Raw genomic sequence first — 23,532 nt, forward strand, 5'->3', positions numbered from 1 at the left:
GGTAGTAATATCATGTTGTGGGCCTGCACCGAGCGTGTTAAAAGCATGTTGAGAATGCACCCCATGGCCCCTGCTATGCAAGTGGAGATTGCTGTGATGGCCCTGGATGGTGAGGCTCGGTGCTCTGTTATGTTTCGCCACTCCGACGAGTGGGATACTCTGGACAAAGTGATGCAGATCCTGGAAGAGATGCATGGGGATCCCACCAATGGTGGAGAATTATGGATGGGATTGTTTCACCGCATCCAGTGGGAAGGGGAGTCAGACAGACGATAGCCAATCAGTTGCCTATCCCGGTGGTAGGGGTGGTCTGGATGGAGAGTGTGGAAAGGATGTAGGCAGAAAAGGGGTCGTGTTGGTCACCGGCGATGTCGGTGGCGGACCTGTGGTGACTCTTGGAATGAATACACTGAAAGAAATTGTAACTCTCCTGATCAGTGAGCTGCAAGAGGCCTTTTTGGACCAATGGAGGCCACAAACTCTCCAAAGAAAGGTATTTCAGTACCTGATTCAAGCTGCCCAGGCTCAGGAAACGTCAAGCGAAGGGAAGGTTCTAGGAAAGGTGATGGTTCCCGCAGCTGCTAAACTTACCCTACCGCCTGGTCAGACGGTTCTCACGTTGCTAGTATGAGCCTGCTCGCCCTTCGAGGGGGTGGAGGTGCAGATAGAGCTGACATCGGTGGAACTTGTACCCACTGGAATCCTCATAGCTCGAACATTGGCTACAGTTCATGACGGTAACGTTGTAGTGCGGTGCATCAACCTGGGAGAAGATAGCCTCACCCTTTCGCCTAGGGGTGGAGATGCAGATAGAGCTGACATCAGTGAAACTTGTACCCCCTGGAATCCTTATAGTTCGAACATTGCCCACAGTCCACGACTGTAATGTTGTAGTGCGGTGCATCAACCTGGGAGAAGATAGCCTTACCCTTTCGCCTAAGAGTGAAGTGGCTCAGGTCCTGGGAATGCCAGAACAACTGGTGCAACTGAAGTCAATGCAGTTGTCAGTAATGCAAGGAGATCCCTGGACCCTAGCCGTTACAATGACACCGGAACACTCGTCTGGAGGTGTGAGGAAGGGTCGCCGAATCTTGGATCAAATGCAGGCCAAATTGACGGGACTCTCGCCTCAGCAGGTGCAACAGATGGAAGCTGTGTTAGAGTGATATCAAGAGGTCTTTGCCCATCATGAAGATGACTTCGGGTGCACTCAAGCTATCACCCACAAAATTCTTACAGGAAGTTCTGCACCAGTTCAGGAAAGATATCAGCAGATGCCCCCTCAGATGTATAAAGAAGTAAAGGAAATGTTGGCTCTCATGCTGCAGAGCGGGGTCATACAGACAAGTCAGAGCCCGTGGGCAGCTCCCATCCTTTTAGTCCGGCAGAAGGATGGAACCCTGCACTTTTATGTTGATTACAGATGACTGAATGCTTGTACAGTGCGGGACAGTGCCTAGAATTGAGGAATTACTGTCTGACTTGGGAAAGGCAAAGTACTTTTCGTCCCTGGATCTAGCCAGCGGGTACTGGCAGGTGCCCATGGCTGAACATGACTGGCTAAAGACGGTGTTCATACTGCCTGTGGAATTGTTTGGGTTTAATAGGATAATAATAATAAATTTTATTTTTTTTTATAGCGCCGACATATTCCGCAGCACTTTACATTTCAGAGGGGATTTGTACAGACAATAGACATTACAGCATAACAATAATCACATACAGTAGATTATAACAAATAACAAGAGGAGTGAGGGCCCTGCTCGCAAGCTTGCAGTCTATGAGGAAAGAGGGAGACACGAAAGGTGGGTGGTAACAGTTGCTCTGATTGTATGGACCAGCCATAATGTTAAGTGTGTAACAGTACAGACACAGAGGGCTAATGGATGCATAAAGCATGTGGGAACATGATGCTGGGAACCTGGTTATGGTAAAACTTTTGGCTCTGCCACACAGGGATAGGTTAGGTTAATGTGTTGAGGCGATAGGCCAGTCTGAATAAATGCGTTTTCAGGACACGCTTAAAATTGTGGGGATTGGGGACTAATCGTATTGACCTGGGAAGTGCATTCCAAAGAATTGGCGCCGCACATGTAAAGTCTTGGAGACGGGAGTGGGAGGTTCTGACTATTGAGGATACTAACCTCAGGTCATCAGCAGAACGGAGGGCGCGGGTAGGGTGGTATACTGAAACAAGGGAGGAGATGTAGGGTGGTGCTGAGCCATGGAGGGCTTTGTGGGTGAGGGTAATAAGTTTATACTGAATTCTGTAGTGGATGGGTAGCCAGTGTAATGACTGGCACAAGGTAGAGGCATCGGTGTAACGATTGGCGAGGAATATGATCCTGGCTGCAGCATTCAAGACAGATTGGAGAGGGGAGAGTTTGGTAAGAGGGAGACCGATTAGAAGAGAGTTACAATAGTCGAGACGAGAATGAATAAGAGAAACAGTAAGAGTTTTTGCAGAGTCAAAAGTAAGAAAAGGTCGAATTCTAGAAATGTTTTTGAGGTGCAGATGACAAGAGCGAGCCAGTGATCGAATGTGGGGGGCAAAGGAAAGCTCGGAATCAAGTATGACCCCAAGACAGCGGGCATGTTGCTGGGGAGTAATAGTGGAACCACACACAGAAATAGCAATGTCGGGTATAGGTACATTAGTAGCAGGAGGAAACACCAGGAGTTCAGTCTTTGACAGGTTCAGTTTCAGATATAGTGAGGACATGATATTAGACACAGCGTTTAGACAATCGCCAGTGTTTTCTAGAAAGACTGGCGTGATGTCAGGAGAAGAAGCGTATAATTGGGTGTCATCAGCATAGAGATGGTACTGGAAACCAAATCTACTGATTGTTTGACCAATAGGGGCAGTGTACAAGGAGAAGAGGAGGGGGCCTAGAACCGATCCTTGAGGAACCCCAACAGTAAGGGGAAGGTGAGAGGAGGAGGAACCGGCAAAAGAAACAGTAAAGGAGCGGTCGGAGAGATAGGAGGAGAACCAGGAGAGAACGGTGTCCTTGAGGCCAATGGAATGGAGCATAGTGAGGAGGAGCTGATGATCCACAGTGTCGAATGCTGCAGAGAGATCCAAGAGAATTAGCATGGAGTAATGACCATTTGATTTAGCTGTTAGCAGATCATTAGAGACTTTAGTGAGGGCAGTTTCAGTGGAGTGTAAAGAGCGGAAACCGGATTGGAGAGGGTCGAGAACAGAGTTTTCTGAGAGATAGCGGATTAGACGGGAGTGGACCAGGCGTTCCAGGAGTTTAGAGATGAAGGGAAGATTAGAGACAGGTCTATAGTTAGCGGCACAGTTTTGGTCGAGGGATGGTTTTTTAAGTAGTGGATGTATGATGGCATGCTTAAATGAGGAGGGAAAAATACCAGAAGAGAGAGAGAGGTTAAATATTTTAGTTAGGTGAGGGGTGACAGCAGGGGAAAGGGACTGGAGGAGATGTGACGGAAATGGGTCACTGGTGCAAGTAGTTGGGCGAGAAGATGCAAGGAGCCTGCTTATTTCTTCTTCTGTGACTGGTTCAAAATCAGAGAGTGAGTTAGATGCAGTGGGGGAGGGAGGACAGTGCATGGTATGAGGGGATTTGGAGATAATTTCCTGTCGGATCTGGTCAATTTTTTCTTTGAAGTAATTGGCCAGATCGTCAGCTCGGAGCTCCGTGGTTGGGGCCTGTACTCTTGGATTGAGTAGAGAATGAAAAGTGTCAAAGAGACGTTTCGGGTTATTGGACAGTGAGGTGATAAGGGTGTTGAAATAGGTTTGTTTGGAGAGGTGAAGGGCAGTGTTGTATGTTCTAAGCATAAACTTAAAATGGATGAAATCTTCGTGTAGATTGGATTTTCTCCACAGACATTCGGCGCACCTGGAGCACCGCTGCAGGAAACGTGTTTGCACCGTGTGCCAGGGTTGTCGCCGTCTGTGTTGTGGTGTTCTATTTATAGGGGGTGCAAATTCATCCAGGGCACTTTGAAGTGTTTCATTGTAATGCTTCAATGCAGAATCAGGACATGAGAGGGAGGAGATAGGGGCCAATGAAGACTGCAAGTTCTTCAGAAGTTTCTGGCTGTTAATGGCCTGTATGTTTCTATAAGTCTGGACAGTGGGGGTGACCTGAGCAGCCTGGCAGTTCTGTATAGAGAATGAAAGAAGATTGTGGTCAGAGAGCGGGAGAGGGGAGTTTGCAAAATCATCCACTGCACAAAGCCGAGAGAAGACCAAGTCGAGGGAGTTTCCGTCTTCATGCGTTGGAGAATTAGTAAGCTGCGAAAGGCCAAATGAGGAGGTTAGAGATAAAAGGTGAGTAGCAGATGGGGAGAGGGGAAGAGCAATGGGGATGTTGAAATCTCCCATGATGAGGGTAGGGATGTCACAGGAGAGAAAATGTGGAAGCCAAGTGGCAAAATGATCCAGGAACTGATGGGAGGGGCCGGGAGGACGATACACCACCGCCACTTGCATGGAGAAGGGGGTGTAGAGTCTGACAGCATTGACCTCAAAAGAAGGGAAGACAAGTGAGGGTACTTGAGGGATAACCTGAAAGGTACATTTTGGTGATAGGAGCAGACCAAAGCCTCCACCAGCTCTATAGTCTGGTCTTGGGGTATGAGAGAAGTGTAGCCCCCCCGTATGAAAGAGCAGCAGCAGCGGTAGTATCTGACTGCTGGATCCAGGTTTCAGTAAGAGCCAGGAGGTTAAGAGAATTAGAAAGGAAGAAGTCATGAATGAAGGAGAGTTTGTTACACACTGAGCGAGAATTCCAAAGTGCACTATTAAGAGAGACAGATGGCATGCAGGGAATATTAATAAGATTAGAGGGGTTTCTGAGTGTAGCAGTGGGGGGGTTTGACTTTCTATAACATGGGGGACCAGGGTTGGGAGCAATGTCTCCTGCGACTAGGAGGAGGATAGAAAGAGTGAGCAGATGGTTAAGTGATTTGTGAGAGCGTCTCTGGTGTTGAATGGTGGGACTGCCTGGATCTGTGCAATTTAACAATGTGAAAAGAGCGTGAGTGCTATACATAGGAGAGGAAAGAAGCGAGGGGCCAATATGGATGGAGTGTGGAGAGTTAATGCCAGGGCGGTGGATGTGTGTGAATGCAGCGGCCAGGATATAAATTACACAAATGCATATGGTATATATTTGTTGTACTCCAAATGTACAGGGAGTAGATGTATATAAATGTCTTACCTGTCTCCTGCCCTGTCTAACTGCCATGTTATAACTGCCAGAAGTACTTTGCTACATGTACTTCGATTACATGTGCATAAATGCCCCCTGCATAAATGCTCCCCCTAGCTATGTCTGAATATATAGGAGGTTAAGGCTAAGTTTTTTTATTTATTTTTTTGGCTCTCTCTTCTCGTTAATCAATCACACTAAATTGAGACACCAGGACCCAATAAAATGTTGTGGTCAAATAAACACATGTCCAGCACTACATGGATCATAAAGCACTTTGAAAAGTTTCTTGACCTCACAACATAAGGGGACAAGCAGAGTAAGTTGAAAAAAACTATATACCAGATATAAGTTTGCAGAGTTGAAAACACATAGATAGCATTCAGGATTAACTGCTTGCTGACATTGAATGGAGACACAGGAGTGGATTCAGAGCAGAGATTGGAAAAGCTGGTTACCAGATATAAGTTTGCAGAGTTGAAAACACATAGATAGCATTCAGGATTAACTGCTTGCTGACATTGAATGGAGACACAGGAATGGATTCAGAGCAGAGATTGGAAAAGCTGGTTACCAGATATAAGTTTGCAGAGTTGAAAACACATAGATAGCATTCAGGATTAACTGCTTGCTGACATTGAATGGAGACACAGGAGTGGATTCAGAGCAGAGATTGGAAAAGCTGGTTACCTGTATGAAGAGAATAGAGATGCGTGTCACATTCATCCATGTTATAACTGCCAGAAGTACTTTGCTACATGTACTTCGATTACATGTGCATAAATGCCACCCCTGCAAAGGATGCCCTTTGGCCTGACCAACGGCCCCGAGACATTCCAGCGGTTGATGGAGAAATGCTTGAAAGACTTGAATTTTGAAGCAACAGTCGGCTGGAGCAAGTGTTGAGTCAGCCGCAGAGTCACGACCTGAAGGTGCAGCCTCAAAAATATTAACTTTTCCACAAACAAATTGAGTATTTGGGATATATCTGGTGAAGGAATGCGGCCTGCGTGTGAAAAGAGCAGCCGTGCAAGAGTGGCCCACCACACTAACAGTGAAAGACGTTTGGACCTTCTTGGGGCTTACTGGAATTTCACTTGTCTTGCTAATCCGCTATTGGAACTACTAAAAGTAGTGCCATCTGGTTTAAAGAATCGAGCTATTCTATGGAGAAGCAGCCCAGAAGAAGCCTTCCGAGCACTGAAAATGGCCTTGAGAGAGGCCCCAATACTCGCCTATGCGGATTTCTCGCAGCCCTTCATCCTTCACACTGATGGAAGTCTACATGGTCTGGGGGCGGTTCTATCACAAACGCAGGAAGGAAAGGAACAAGTTATATTCTATTCGAGCCTGTCTCTTTGCGACTCGGAACGGAACTCGGTCAACTACAGCTCCTTCAAGTTGGAACTGCTGGCGTTGGTGTTGGCAGTGACCGAAAAGTTTGCAGAGCATTTGTCGGAGTCTGAAGTCCTGGTGCGCACCAATAATAATCCACTAGTCCACCGGGAAAATGCAAAATTGGGGGCCTTGGAACAACAATGGGTGGCCCGCATGGCAAAATATCGGTACAAGATCGCTTACTGACAGGTCTGAGAACAGGAGATCAGATGTTGATCCACAACAAGCAGCCCTAGGAGAAACTGGAACACCGATGGGAGAAGACCCCGCATCGGGTGACACGCTGAGTCAGTTCTGACGGGCCGGTGTGTGAAGTCCAGCCTGAATGAGAAGAAGGAGCACATACCCAGGTAGTTCATTGTAGCATGATGCAGCCTTGCCGGAGCCATATAGATGAGGGAGGGAGAGTGGGAGCGGAGCCATATATACAAGGGAGGGAGAGTGGGAGCGGAGTCATATGTATAAGGGAGGGAGAGTGGGAGCGGAGCCATATATACAAGGGAGGGAGAGTGGGAGCGGAGCCATATATACAAGGGTGATCCCTGTATTACCTGTACACTGACACTTTATACAGAGCTCCTGTGTATAATATCACTGGTGATCACTGTATTACCTGTACATTGACACTATATACAGAGCTCCTGTGTATAATATCACTGGTGATCACTGTATTACCTGTGCACTGACACTATATACAGAGCTCCTGTGTATAATACCACTGTATTACCTGTAGACTGACACTATATACAGAGCTCCTGTGTATAATGTCACTGGTGATCACTAGAGTTGAGCGAAACGGGTCGAAAAATTTCAAAAGTCGCCGACTTTTGGCAAAGTCGGGTTTCATGAGACGAAACCCGACCCTAGGATGAGGTCGGCCACGAGGTCGGCGACTTAAGCGCCAAAGTCGCGTTTCAAAAGTTTGTTTTGCGCTCTTTTTCAGCCAATCAGGATCCACGGACACTGTGGGCAACGTGATGACATCGGCAGGGGTCACCACCATCTTTCTGAAGGGCATGCAAGTGATTGGCTTGCTTTGGTGGGCGTCACAGGGGGTATAAAAGGGCGTGCACGCCGACCGCCATGTTACTCATGCTGATCTCAGAATAGGGAGAGCTGCTGCTGATGATGATTTTGTAGGGAGAGAGCTAGGCAGGGAAGAAGACACCAAAAACTGCTTCTGCTGCTAGCGATTTTGCCTGTACAACACACCAGTCACTGTGTGTGCAGTGCAAGTGGAGGCTATATTTTGCTGGATCAGCGGTGTTGGTTGTTAGGCTGCCTTCTAAGGCTTCCTGACGGCTGCATTGCTGTTTACCCACTGCTCTGCAAACTGCTTTTTTAAAAGCAATCCCAATTTTTTTTTTTGTCCTGGTGAGGTACTGAGCGTGCATTTTTTCACACCATACAGCGGTGCACACTCCTCACACAGTACCGTGTAACGGCTATTATCACAGCCACAGTGAAGCTATCTGTGTGTCACTCTGTAAGGATAAGTCGAGGACATGTTCCGTTCTTACAGACCTGCACCTTCTAGTTTTGTCTAGCTTTCAAACAGTTAAATATATTTGCTGTTTGATCACATTCAAAACTATAGAGAGACAGCGTGTGTCAGTCCGTATACTTAAAAAACACGGAGCTTGACAATTTTACGTACACCGGACAGCCGTGTACGTGCACGCTCCTCTCTCAGTACCGTGTAACGGCTGTTATCATGGCCACAGTGAAGCTATCTGTGTGTCGCTCTGTAAGGATAAGTCGAGGACATGTTCCGTTCTTACAGACCTGCACCTTCTAGTTTTGTCTAGTTTTCAAACAGTTAAATATATTTGCTGTTTGATCACATTCAGAACTATAGAGAGACAGCGTGTGTCAGTCCATATACTTAAAAAACACAGAGCTTGACAATTTTACGTACACCGGACAGCCGTGTACGTGCACGCTCCTCTCTCAGTACCGTGTAACGGCTGTTATCACGGCCACAGTGAAGCTATCTGTGTGTCGCTCTGTAAGGATAAGTCGAGGACATGTTCCGTTCTTACAGACCTGCACCTTCTAGTTTTGTCTAGTTTTCAAACAGTTAAATATATTTGCTGTTTGATCACATTCAAAACTATAGAGAGACAGCGTGTGTCAGTCCGTATACTTAAAAAACACGGAGCTTGACAATTTTTCGTACACCGGACAGCCATGTACGTGCACGCTCCTCTCTCAGTACCGTGTAACGGCTGTTATCACGGCCACAGTGAAGCTATCTGTGTGTCGCTCTATAAGGATAAGTCGAGGACTTGTTCTTTTCTTACAGACCTACACTCTAGGGAGATTCCTATTCTGCCCAATTCTATATACACCTTGTAGTTTGTCATACACGAGCCAATTTCTGCCTGTGACATAGCGCTGTGATATTCACTGGGCCTCACACAATCCAAAAGTGTCCAGTGTCCACAAGTGTGTGCTGAAATTCAAAATCTCTGTTATCCTCTAGTCACATTTTTCACACCTGCGACATTAAGCCTGTGACATAGCGCTGGGATATTCAGTGGGCCTCACACAATCCAAAAGTGTCCAGTGTCCACAAGTGTGTGCAGAAATTCAAAATCTCCGTTATCCTCTAGTGACATTTTTCATACCTGCGACATCGAGCCTGTCACATAGCGCTGTGATATTCAGTGGGCCTCACACAATCCAAAAGTGTCCAGTGTCCACAAGTGTGTGCAGAAATTCAAAATCTCCGTTATCCTCTAGTGACATTTTTCACACCTGCGACATCAAGCCTGTGACATAGCGCTGTGATATTCAGTGGGCCTCACACAATCCAAAAGTGTCCAGTGTCCACAAGTGTGTGCAGAAATTCAAAATCTCCATTATCCTCTAGTGACATTTTTCACACCTGCGACATCGAGCCTGTGACATATCGCTGTGATATTCAGTGGGCCTCACACAATCCAAAAGTGTCCAGTGTCCACAAGTGTGTGCAGAAATTCAAAATCTCCGTTATCCTCTAGTGACATTTTTCACACCTGCGACATCGAGCCTGTGACATGGCGCTTTTGATATTCAGTGGGCCTCACACAATCCAAAAGTGACCAGTGTCCACAATTGTGTGCAGAAATTCAAAATCTCCCCTGTCCTATAGACACCTTGTACCTTGTTTTACATTACTATATAGTTTGTTGGATTTTGTCTACATTTCTACCAAAAATGAGGAAGGCTGGTGGAAGAGGCCGTGGAATTGGGTGGGGGGTTGGCAGCTGGTAATGATGGTGTTGGTGGTGGATCTGATGGTAGTGGCAAAAGCAAAATAGGACCGAATGCAGGAGGTGTTGAGCCTAGCTTCACAAGGCCTCGAAGGCTTAGTTTTCTAGGAGTTGGCAAACCGCTTTTAAAGCCAGAGCTTCAGGAAAAAGTTTTGGCTTACATCGCTGACTCAGCCTCCAGCTCTATCGCCTCCTCTTCTGAAGTTGTAAAAAATAAAAGCACTGAGTCGTCATTGGAGGCTCATGTTCAGGAACCACACCTTTCCTTGTGTCCTTCACCCCAACCAAGATTGAAGGATGACGCAGGCCATACTACTGATTACTCCATGGAGCTGTTTTCACATACTATGCCTGGATTATCAAGTGAAATGGTGAATTACCCAGGCCAAGATGAATCTGACATGGAGTGCACTGATGCACAGCCACTGATAGATGATTCTGCTGGTACATTCACTCAGAGCACTACATTGTCCTCGCAGTGTACAGAGCCAGATTCTGACCCTGATGAGACTCAGGTGCCCCTTCCCGCACACTATACCACCATACACGGTGACACAGAGGAAGGTGCACATGACATTGAAGAGTAGGTGATGGATGACCCAGTTGTTGACCCAGATTGGCATCCATTGGGGGAAGAGGGTGCTGCTTGCAATAGCTCAGATGAGGAGGAGGAGCATCCACAGCAGACATCAACATCGCAACAGCTGTTATCTGGCAGGCCCGGAGCACTCCAAAGACAGGTTCCAAAAATCAAAAGAGTTGCTGGACAGCTTGTCCAGAGGGTCAAAATATCACAGCGTGCTAGGCCGCAAAATGTCTGCCAAAGTAGGAAGAGTGCAGTGTGGCTCTTTTTTGAACAAAATCCTCATGATCAGGCCAAGGTTATCTGTAAGAAGTGCGCAAAGACCTTTAGCCGAGGGAAAAATCTGAAAAATTTGAATACCAGTTGCATGCTTAGACATTTAACCAGCATGCACTTGCAAGCGTGGACACAACACCAAACCTCAAGTACCACATGCACAACTGATCACAAAGAAGGTAGTCAGCAACGCTACATTGTTTCCCCCACTGTAAGCCCACCGGTTAGCACAGCAGCAAATGTTGAGGTGTCGTTGCAAGGCCACAGCAGTCAGGGAATCCCACTGTTATATCAACAAAATACTGAATCTAGGCCATCAGAAAGAACACCAACTCCATCACCATCATCAACCCTCTCTCAGTCCGCCCTGTCCACCGCTACTTCCACCATATGCAGCTCTCAAGTCCAGCTCACCCTCCCAGACACTATGAGTAGGTCAAGAAAGTACTCAGTCTCTCATCCGCGTACACTGGGTTTGAGCGCCCACATTGCCAAACTAATCTCGTTAGAGGTGATGCCCTATCGGTTGGTGGAAAGCGCACCTTTCCACAAACTCATGGCCTATGCAGTACCACGCTATCACCTACCCAGTCGCCCCTTCTTCTCTCGCAAAGCCATCCCAGCCCTCCACCATCATGTGAAAGACCGCATTGTGCATGCACTCAAGCAGTCAGTGAGTGGAAAGGTGCACCTCACAACTGATGCATGGTCCAGTCGGCATGGCCAGGGCCATCACTGCGCACTGGGTTAATGTGGTGGATGCAGGGTCCACAGGGGACAGCGGTGGTGGGACAGTGCTGCCTAGCCCACAGTATAGGAAACAGTTGGCTGTAGGCGTTCGACCCTCCTCCTCCTCCAGAAGCGAAAGTTCATCCACAGAGCGCAGTCGTACGAGCACTTCATCTGTAGCTGCCACTGTTGCAAACGAGGTGTCCCCCTATCGAGCAGCTAGTGGAAAGCATCAGCAGGCTGTGCTGCAGATGATGTGTTTGGGCGACAGACACACCGCCGAGGTGCTGGCCAAGTACTTTCAGCGACAAACTGAGTCATGGCTGGGCAGTGTACATCTTGAGGCAGGCAAGGTAGTTAGTGATAACGGCCGTAATTTTGTGGCAGCCATAGCCCTTTCAAAACTCAGCCACATAATTTGCTTGGCTCACACCTTGAACCTGGTGGTGCAGTGCTTCCTCAAAAATTATCCGGAGTTAACAGCCCTGCTCCAGACTGTGCACGCACATCCGCCGGTCACCTGTACACTCCATTCGTATGCAGAAGCTGCAGCGATTGCTCCACCTTCCCAACCACCGCCTCATTATCGACATTGCAACAAGGTGGAACTCCACCCTGCACATGGTTGAGCGGCTGTGCGAGCAGAGGCAGGCCATAATGCATTTGTGGGAGGATACACGGCCAGGCACTTTGAGAGCAGACATGGAGTTGACAGGTGTGCAGTGGTCGAAGCTGAAAGACCTCTGTAAAGTCCTTCAGTGTTTTGAGGATTGCACACGGCTGGTAAGCGCAGACGACGCCATCCTAAGCATGAGCATCCCACTTATGCGTCTGCTCATGCAAACTTTGACGCACCTTAAGGAGCAGGCGTCTGCAGCGAATGTTGACGAGGAGGAAGAGGTGGAGGGAATCCTTGATGACATTCAGCCATTGTCTGCTCAGGGACCTCTCCTGGATGAGGTGGAGGAAGAAGAGGAGGAGGATGATGATGGGGATGATTACTTAGGGGAGGAGGATGCATCTCGTGGGGCAAGTGAAAATGTTGGCGTGGCAAGGTCTGGTACAGGGTTTGTCCGTGACTGGAGGGATGTGGATTTGCCAGAAAGTGCTCCTCCACCCAGCACTGGCAGTGCATCATTGACACCGGGAACTATTGGCCCACATGTCAGATTATGCCTTGCAGATCCTAAAAAGGGACCCACGCATTGCCAAAATGATGAACGATGACGACTACTGGTTGGCCAGCATCCTGGATCCATGCTATAAAGGCAAATTACAAAACATCATGCCACAGGAGAACCTTGACCTAATATTGGCTACTTAACAAGCAACTCTGGTTAACCGGTTGGTTGAGGCATTCCCAGCACACAGCAGCGGTGATGGTTCTCACACGAGCCGTACGGGCCGGGGGCAGCTTGGCAGAGGTGTTCGTGGTGCACACAGCAGAAGTGGCATTGGAGACAGGGGTTTCATGACAATGTTGTGGACTGATTTTTCACGGACCGCTCACACAACTGGTAATACTGCATCGATGGAAAGTGACAGGAGACAGCAGTTGTCAACTATGGTTAACAACTACTTTTCCTCCCATATCGATGTTCTCCCGCACAGGTCATTCCCCTTTGACTATTGGGCCGCTAAACTGGACACCTGGCCTGAATTGGCACAATATGCCTTACAGGAGCTCGCTTGCCCAGCTGCAAGTGTGCTATCGGAAAGAGTCTTCAGTGCAGCTGGATCAATCCTGACAGAAAAAAGGACCCGTCTGTCAACCCAAAATGTGGATGATCTAACCTTCATTAAAATGAACCATGCATGGGTTTCCAAGGATTTTGTCCCACCTTCCCTTGATGACACATAGGTTGCCAGAAAAATGGCTTGCTTTGGTCCTCCTCCTATTCCGCGAACTTGACCTATTTCGCCTTTTGCAGCAGCTGAATGACCCACATCTACATATGCCACTTTGTAAACCTCCCTTAGTGGGCGGCCCCCCCCATGGCCAGGGTCACCACCTAGCGCACAAAACCGTGCGAGTGCTGTTGCCCTGGACAGGTGGGTAGGCCGACTCTTGGGCGCGGGCACTGGCATAGGGTCCCTCATAGTGCAATCAAGTGTCTCTGACAGTGGTGGTGCACACCCGCCGTCAGACACACCGCCGTACTATGAGGGGCCCAGTGCCAGTACCGACGCCCACGAGTGTGCCCCCCTTGCTTGGGCAGGGCCCCAGCATTTGCAATGTTTACCTCTCCCTGCTCCTCCGCTGTGTAGTCTGGGCTGTCAAATCCTTCACTGGGACTGCCACTACAAATTGATTGAACTGAAAGATGATGGTTAAGATGTAGCTATGCCCTGTCGTGCTGGCCGGGCTCTAGCTCCAGATGATCAGTGGCTTCCATTTCTTATGGACGTCGACTCACAATTACATGCAGTGGTGGTTTATCATCAGCTTTCACAGTTTTCCTACTCACAAACGTGTGACACTCCGGCGCACATTTCAAAATGTGCCCTCTCATGCCAATCAAATAGAATCGCCTACGGCCTGTGGCTTCTGTCTTTTGCACTCCAAAATTACGTGACAGATCATGATAGCCAGTGAGCACCATGTTTACATCGCTCCCTGTGATAAAAATTGGATTGAGATGAGTAACAGTGATGGAATCAACGGATGTGCGATACAGCAAGACTTTATTCACAAAAAAATGTTTTCACTGTCTCAACACACAAATTAATTGAGGGTCAGCATCGCCTATGAGAATTGTGATGGAAGTTTTTCCCGTGAATAATAATTCCTAGATTTCTGCAATCAATAGCCTTTATGTCACTAATTGTATGCATCTCATTTCCTATTGTGGAGAGGCTGGACTGTATTACTGAGACAAAAATATATATGAAGATTTAAAAAGTAACACCAAAAGTATATAGTTGTGTACGTCTCAAATGCATTTCCTTTTTTCCACTTTTTAGATTGCTGTGTAATCCATACTAAGAACACGGAGATTTTACATGTTTAAACTATGCTATATATACCTGCTATCCAGTGATAAAGTACCCTTTCTCAACTTTGTACAATCTGGTCAAATCCATACTGGGCCTGAGAACATCTGAGTCTGCCTCCTGATCTATAGACATATATTTTTAATGTGTAAACTAGGCTACATATATACGTGTTATCCGGTGAAACTGTACCCTTTATCAACTTTCTACAATATTGTTGAATCCATACTGGGCCTGAGAATGGCTGCCGAGCTATTAAGCAAGCTACAGCACCTGTGGTTTGGACCCGTAATTTTTTCAGGAATGACGGTTAGGCCTAACTCCGGAATTGCGGTTGACCTGAACTTACTGGGAAATCATCGTTCGCGGGGAATAATCTGAATCCCAGATCCCCATCACTAACGGAGTTCAGCAGGTTATCTGCACCTGTAAGCGACAAAAGCTGGTCCTTTCAGTGTAGCGTGCATGCAGCCCCGGACATGTACTGGAATGCTAGACCTGTTATTGCTCGAACTCACGTGCCACAGCCTCGCATATCCCTCTAGTAAGCTTGACGCGTACCGCGGGGCCATGCCGGAGTCTCGGACGTTAACGGAATAAAGCTGAGAAATCGCTAGCACAACTACAAATGGACATACCACACCACACACAGAATCGACAAAGCTTGCAATCTGTCCATCTTTTCTGTAGCTTGTAGGTTTCCCGGGTGCAGTCCAATTTAGCCACAGGCTCCACTCCTGGTGGTGCCCTTTTGGACATTCATTTAAGGTTCAGCTTTGCAATCATACTGCCCCCGGAAACCAAAAACTTTGCCTTCAGGGACGCTGTTTGGAGGTTCGTGGGAATAACGCCGCCCGATCAGCAGTCGGCATATGGGTCACCCTCCCAGGGCTGTGGGGTACTCGTTACCGGGCTGGTGTCAGTGGGATGTGTCACAGCAGCGGTGACCCGGACGGTGGCCCTGGGCACCCATGTAAATGGCGTGGTATAATGGTAAAGAGTTTATATAGATAGTTTGACGCCACCTGTGGTGTTCGGCAACATACATGTTAGGCCGTCGCTGCATGCAGATCCTCTGGGACTGATGGTGTAGGGCAGCAAAGATGGTGAAGCTCCCCACAGGTGGAGCTGGAGTCCCAGGGAAGTGTAGATGTAGTGATGGGGGAAAGGCACAGGCGGTGTAGGTGCTGGTGCCCAGATGTAGCGGTGCTGGAATAACTGTAGGACACCAGAGCGTGCAGTTCCAAAGCTTTAATCACAGTCTGCAGGTTACACAGATGCCTGCCTCCGTGCTGTGTCCTCCGGGTCAGGACCTCTGCCAACCTCCGGGACCAGAATGGAAAGCTCCCTTCCAACACTCCGCCAACATGTACCTTCCTGAACGTCTCCTTTCTAGCGCTTGTGGGGGAAGCACTCACAGGACCGTGGTTCACTGAAACGCCTCCTGTCTAACAGATGTTCCTCACACTTTACTTGTATGGCAGACAGCTGTAGCCTTTTCCTTCTGCCTCGCACACGTCGATGCTGGGGCCTCCGAGCCTTAGTTGGGTACAGAGCATTTATAGCTGCTACTTCCCCCCGGTTTCTGCTGCAGGAACGTCAGTGTCCCTACAAACTCGGAGACCGGAATCCGGACCATGCGCTGTTATGATGAGTCACCGAAGGAGGAAAAAACAAAATACCAGCTAAGTCCAGAAAAACCAGAGAGGTTGGCAGCTATCGGATTGCAGACCCCTGAACCTATCCACAACAACTAGCAGTAGCCGTGGGGGGTTCCTACGGTGCCCTAGACCCCTCGATCACGGCCGGAGAACTATATAGCCTAAAGACAGAAAGGGGAAAAACTAAACTGCCCCAGAGCAGACCCCAAAGCAATAGGCAGCCCCCAACATATAATGATGGTGAAGCAAGATGAAAACACTAACACAGATAGAAAGATAGGTTGAGCAAATGATGGGGCCCAAGCTAACTACATAGGACAAGATAGGAAAGCTGCTGTCTGCCATCTGCAAAAACCCTAACAAAATGAGCCAACCGACTGATAGGAAAAACAGGCCCTGAAGTCGCTAGGCTTCAAAAGACTATATCAGCACTCAGGTATATTCTGAAGACAGAGCAAAATATCAACAGATCAGAGACAAAAATGGAATTCAGCTCACCCCCAGCCGGGGATGGCAGAACTCCCAAAAAAAAAAACAAGGCAAAACAAAAACCAAACTGAAGAGTACAAAGCAGAGCAGAAAAACTTAGCTTTGAGATGCAGGAATCAGACTGGTCTCCAAGAATCCAGCAGGAAAATCACCAGCCAGGAAGAAGGGCGTCGGCAGCCTTATATCCTGTCCTCAATTCCAGCCACCCAGTCATCATCTAGCTGCCCAGGTGTTTGGTAATCAGTCTCACTACCTTCCTTCACTAGAGGAGGGAGTTCATCAGACCTCAATGGTGAAGGGAAAAATGAACTCACAACAATGCGCTCCAGCTAGGAGTGAGCCTTAACTCTGCTCATCCTCCAGCTCCCCTTCTCACGTCCACACACTTCCCCTTCCCTGCACAGAGTGCCCTAACTTACCTCCTCCCGACCACAGAGAGCAGCTCCTCAGCAGTCAGGTTCAGAGGTCTCCCTGCTGGCCTGGAGTGGGAAATGTGTTGTGTGTTGGTTTCACTGCTAGAGAGATCCTTCGTTGCTCCCAAGCTTGACAACACACTCCCTAGGAGGAAGGCATTGCCACAGTGGCGACCGTACTCTTGGGGACGCCACAAGTGCACTGAGGCCCAGCCACTGCTGGATGATGCTGCTGGTACATTGACCCAGACCACTACATTCCCCTCGCACTCTACACAGCCAGAATCTGACCCAGAGGAAACTCAGGTTCCCCTTTCCGCATACTATACCACCTTACACGGTGACAAAGAGGAAGGTGCAGATGAAAGTGCAGGTTCCTTGAGCAGGTGGGGGGGCATACTCATGGGCGATGGCACTGGCACAGGGCACCGCATAGTACGCAAAAGTGTCTCTGCTGGTGGGAGGGCCTAAACAGCCAAGTGCAGTGAGATGGAAGATGGGGACAACAAGGAGTTCAGAGTAGTGCAGGGATTCCCTAGCAAGGAGACTTATGTAATTGTTTTCAATGTTGGGACAGCAATTTTTGGGGAGCACTATACTCTGGTGAATGATATATGGGACCCACCATACACTGGAGCATTCCAAAGGTGGACATTAGACACTGGAGCAGCATTTACAGGGCCCATTATACACTAGAGCATTAGAAATGGGGCCCATTATGTTTGGAGCATTATTTGGGCCCATAAGACAGTGGAGCTTCATCCATTGGGACCAACATATACTGTAGCATTATGTGGAGCTCATCATATACAGTTTGAAACATTATATGGGAATAATGATTCCGTATGGAGAAATATATGGGCCACATTACTCTGTATAGCGCACTAAGAGCTGGCCATAATACTGTATGGAGTTATATCCTGTCCGTTTTTGGAGGTATTGGAGAATTTAAAATGGATATCAGTCATGAGATGTAAGAAGTGAAGTATTTTTCATTGTACTATACCACTATTTCTCTGCCGTATCGGAGCATCATGAGTTGTGGTATGTGTTAAAGGGGCGCTCTTTGGCCCTGGGCCCACGAAAACCTGGAGCCAGCCCTCCCCCCCACAACTGAAGCCAAATAACCCCATTTTTCAGTGCGTAACTAGTATTATGAAGTTAATTAAGGTTGACAAGCTTCAGTAACAAGAATTTATGCTTTTGGCATTCAAATGGGCACTGTTGGTGTGTTTCCTGTCCTCCTCTCACTGCCGACTTTAATTCTCCATTGACTTAAATTGGGTTTCGTGTTTCGGGACGACCCCGACTTTTTCCTATAGTCGGACGATTTTGCTCGACCCGACTTTTGGAAAAGTCGGGTTTCATGAAACGGAACTCGACCCTAAAAAAACAAAAGTCGCTCAACACTAGTGATCACTGTATTACCTGTAGATTGACACTATATACAGAGCTCCTTTGTATAATGTAACTGGTGATCACTGTATTACCTGTAGATTGACACCATATACAGAGCTCCTGTGTATAATGTCACAGGTGATCACTGTATTACCTGTACACTGACACTATATACAGAGCTCCTGTGTATAATGTCACTGGTGATCACTGTATTACCTCTACACTGATACTATATACAGAGCTCCTGTGTTTAATATCACTGTATTACCTGTACACTGACACTATATACAGAGCTCCTGTGTTTAATATCACTGTATTACCTGTACACTGACACTATATACAGAGCTCCTCTGTACAATGTCACTGGTGATCACTGTATTACCTGTGCACTGACACTATATACTATATACTGTGTATAATGTCACTTACGGTAATATTAGTGTTTTTTTATTAGTGATCAGTTTTGTAGTAGTACTCAGTCACTATGTAGTGGTAATATGTGGTCTGGCCATGGTGCGGTGGTATTTGTTCCTTGTATATGGTATTATTCGGTCACTATGATATAATATGTGATCTGGCATGGTGTGGCGGTATTTGTCCCTTGTTTGTGGCATTATTTGATTACTATGTAATGGTAATATGTGATTTGGCCATGGTGTTAAAAAATGTATGTGACGTATTCCCCTAAAGAAAAATATAGCTAACAAGAGTATTGTATATTTCAAGAAATGTTTAATAGGTTAGAGCAGAGTAGGGCCCAACCAAAAGAGTCTACCTTGTCGTGGTGGAGGCTTAAAAAAAATCTTTTGGCTAAAACAAAAAACTGCTGGCTATATGTGTGATCTGCTGTTAGGGTATGTGCACACACTGCAGATTCTGCTGTGTATCCGCTGCGGATTTGGCCGCTGTGGATTTGCCAGCAGTTCTGCAGACAGTGCACAGTAGCATGTAAATCAATGGGATTTACATTCTGCTGTGCACATGCTGCGGATTTTCAGCTGCGGAAAAGCTGTGGTTTTGAATCTGCAGAAAGAATTGACATGTCAATTCTTTCTGCGGATTCCACTGCGGTTTGCCCCCTATTCCATTGTCCAAGTGTCAAACCGCAGGGGAAAACTGCTGGCCAATCCGTAGGTAAAACCACAGGTAATTTTACCTGCGGATCCGCAGATACAAATCCGAGAGTGAATGCGCAGCGTGTGCACATACTCTTAGATGGGAACTGTTAATGTGTGATTGGTGAGGACATGGTGCAGAAGTGGAGTTTTTCCAAGAGTGGGAGGTGGGACAGTGGACGGTTTGAGGGGTGGAGGCGAAGCTGGGGTGGAACCTGGATGGAGTCTCAAGGGGGCCCGAAAATGTTACCAGTATGGGGCCCCGAAAATCCTGGTGGTGGACCTGGGCAGGTGGAACGAACGAATCAGATTGTTACATCTTATCTCCTTCACTCTTTGTATGCTCATCAGGACGACTGGGTCAATTTGCTTCCGTGGGCAGAATTTGCATACAATAACCACACCAGCGAATCTTACTCCAAGTCTCCCTTCTTCATAGTTTTCGGCCAACAGCCCAGTGTACCTCTACCGGTACCTTCTGTCTCCGGAGTGCCTGCGGCCAACTCTCTGTCCTGGGAGTTTTCCAGGGTCTGGCAGGAGACCAAAAGTGCCCTTGAAAAAGCATGAGACAGAATGAAACTACATGCATATAAAAGGTGCCTGACTCTCCTCCTTATCTCCATGGTGACAAGGATGCAGGATAGTGCAGAGTGTATACACGGGGGCACGCTGAGTACAGGAGTGCGAAGAGCATGCAGTGAGAAGCATGCCTGGGTACGAGGCAAAGTAGGACACGTACTGGGAAGCACGCCTGGGTACGAGGCAATGCAGAGCGTGTGCTGGGAAGCACGCCTGGGTACAAGGCAAAGCAGAGTGTGTGCTGGGAAGCACGCCTGGGTACAAGGCAAAGTAGGACGCGTACTGGGAAGCACGCCTGGGTACAAGGCAAAGTAGGACACGTACTGGGAAGCACGCCTGGGTACAAGGCAAAGCAGAGAGCGTGTGCTGGGAAGCACGCCTGGGTACAAGGCAATGCAGAGCGTGTGCTGGGAAGCACGCCTGGGTACAAGGCAAAGTAGGACGCGTACTGGGAAGCACGCCTGGGTACAAGGCAAAGCAGAGAGCGTGTGCTGGGAAGCACGCCTGGGTACAAGGCAAAGTAGGATGCGTACTGGGAAGCACGCCTGGGTACAAAGCAAAGCAGAGAGCGTGCTAGGGGCACGCCAGAGTACAAGGTAGTGGACCTATGTACGGAGAGCAACCATGCAGCCACCAAGCAGGCCTAGCAAGGAAGCCAAAATGATAATCAGGCGCCTGGACTTCTGCGGCAGATCCTCCAGAACCATAGAGACATCAGAGCTAATGTGGTGTAGTCAGAGCTGCAGGTTGTGCGCAAGCGCACCCGACTGGGACCTGGCTGTTATGATGAGTCACCGAAGGAGGAAAAAACAAAATATCAGCTAAGTCCAGAAAAACCAGAGAGGTTGGCAGCTATCGGATTGCAGACCCCTGAACCTATCCACAACATCTAGCAGTAGCCGTGGGGGGTTCCTACGGTGCCCTAGACCCCTCGATCACAGCTGGAGAACTACATAGCCTAAAGACAGAAAGGGGAAAAACTAAACTGCCCCAGAGCAGACCCCAAAGCAATAGGCAGCCCCCAACATATAATGACGGTGAAGCAAGATGAAAACACTAACACAGATAGAAAGATAGGTTGAGCAAATGATGGGGCCTAAGCTAACTACATAGGACAGGATAGGAAAGCTGCTGTCTGCCATCCGCAAAACCCCTATCAAAATGAGCCAACCGACTGATAGGAAAAACAGGCCCTGAAGATGCTAGGCTTCAAAAGACTATATCAGCACTCAGGTATATTCTGAAGACAGTGCAAAAGATCAACAGAACAGAGACAAAAATGGAATTCAGCTCACCCCCGGCCGGGGATGGCAGAACTCCCAAAAAACAAGGCAAAACAAAAACAAAACTGAAGTGTACAAAGCAGAGCAGAAAAACTTAGCTTTGAGATGCAGGAATCAGACTGGTCTCCAAGAATCCAGCAGGAAAATCACCAGCCAGGAAGAAGGGCGTCGGTAGCATTATATCCAGTCCTCAATTCCAGCCACCCAGTCATCATCTAGCTGCCCATGTGTTTGGTAATCAGCCTCACTACCTTCCTTCACCAGAGGAGGGAGTTCATCAGACCTCAATGGTGAAGGGAAAAATGAACTCACAACAGTACCTCCCCCTTGAGGAGGGGTCACCGAACCCTCATCCATGCCACCAGGGCGATCCGGGTGAGCCCGATGAAAGGCACGCACCAATCTTTCGGCATGAATATCAGAGGCAGAGACCCAGGAATTATTCTCCTGACCATAACCCTTCCACTTAACCAAATACTGGAGTCTCCGTCTAGCCAGACGGGAATCCAGTATCTTCTCTACCTCATATTCCATGTTACCTTCAACCAATATAGGGTCAGGAGGTGCCACCACAGGAACTACTGGTTCAACAAACCTCTTCAACAAGGACTTATGAAGCACATTATGAATTTTAAATGTGAGAGGAAGAGCCAACTGAAAAGAGACCGGATTAATAATCTCCAAAATCTTGTAAGGTCCAATAAATCTAGGCTTAAACTTAGGAGAAGCCACCTTCATAGCGATATTTTTTGATGACAACCAAACCATATCACCCACCTTAAACTGGGGACCAACGGTCCTACGCCGGTTGGAAAACCGCTGGGCCTTTTCCTGGGAGAGAGACAACTTATCCACTACTTGGTCCCAGATCTGGTGCATTCTCTCCACCACAGTGTCAACACCTGGGCAGGCAGAAGGCTCCACCTGCCCTGAAGAAAATCGAGGGTGAAAAACAAAGTTACAAAAAAAAGGTGACATCAAAGTGGCAGAACTAGCTCTATTATTTAAAGCAAATTCGGCCAAGGGCAAAAATGAAACCCAATCATCCTGTTCGGCAGAAATAAAACATCTCAAATACGACTCCAAAGTCTGGTTTGTTCTCTCCGTCTGCCCATTGGTCTGAGGGTGAAACGCAGAGAAGGACAACTGAATTCCCAGCTTGGAACAGAAAGTCCTCCAAAATCTAGACACAAACTGAACTCCTCTGTCAGATACAATGTTCTCAGGAATCCCGTGCAAGCGAACCACCTGCTGCAAAAACAAGGGCACCAACTCAGAGGAAGATGGCAACTTAGGGAGTAGTACAAGATGGACCATCTTAGAGAATCTATCACAAATCACCCAAATAACAGTCATTCTCTGAGAGACAGGCATATCAAAGATAAAATCCATTGAAATATGGGTCCATGGCCTCCTGGGCACCGGCAAAGGCATCAACAAGCCACTACAGCGAGAAAAAGGTTTAGACCGGGAGCAAGTCCCACAGGACTGCACAAAATTCCTGACATCATGAGACAAGGCGGGCCACCAAAAAGACCGACTCACCAGATCTCTAGTACCAAAAATACCTGGATGACCAGCCAATGTGGAGCAATGAACTTCAGACATCACGCTCTTCCTCCACTGGTCAGGAACATACAACTTTCCACTGGGACAACGCTCAGGTTTGTCCTACTGAAACTCTTCCAGAGCACGTCTCAAATCGGGCGAGATGGCAGAAAGAACTACCCCCTCGCCTAAGATGGTAGCAGGCTTAGTCACAACAGGAGAATCAGCAAGGAAACTCCTAGAGAGGGCGTCTGCCTTGACATTCTTAGTGCCCGGAAGAAAAGAGACCACAAAATCAAAACGTGTGAAAAACAAGGCCCACCTAGCCTGTCTAGGATTCAAGCGCTTGGCCGACTCCAGGTAAATCAAATTCTTGTGGTCAGTAAGGACCACGATTTTGTGTTTGGCTCCCTCCAACCAATGTCTCCACTCCTCAAATGCCCATTTCATGGCCAACAGTTCCCGATTACCCACATCATAGTTACGTTCGGATGGGGAGAACTTTCGGGAAAAGAAAGCACAAGGATTCATTTTAGATGTCACAGGATCTTTTTGGGACAACACCGCTCCTGCACCAATCTCAGAAGCGTCCACCTCCACCTGAAACGGGAGTGAGA

The sequence above is a fragment of the Dendrobates tinctorius genome, unplaced genomic scaffold, assembly GCF_039654945.1.
Source record: "Dendrobates tinctorius isolate UK_male_01 unplaced genomic scaffold, ASM3965494v1 ptg000151l, whole genome shotgun sequence".
NCBI lineage: Eukaryota > Metazoa > Chordata > Amphibia > Anura > Dendrobatidae > Dendrobates > Dendrobates tinctorius.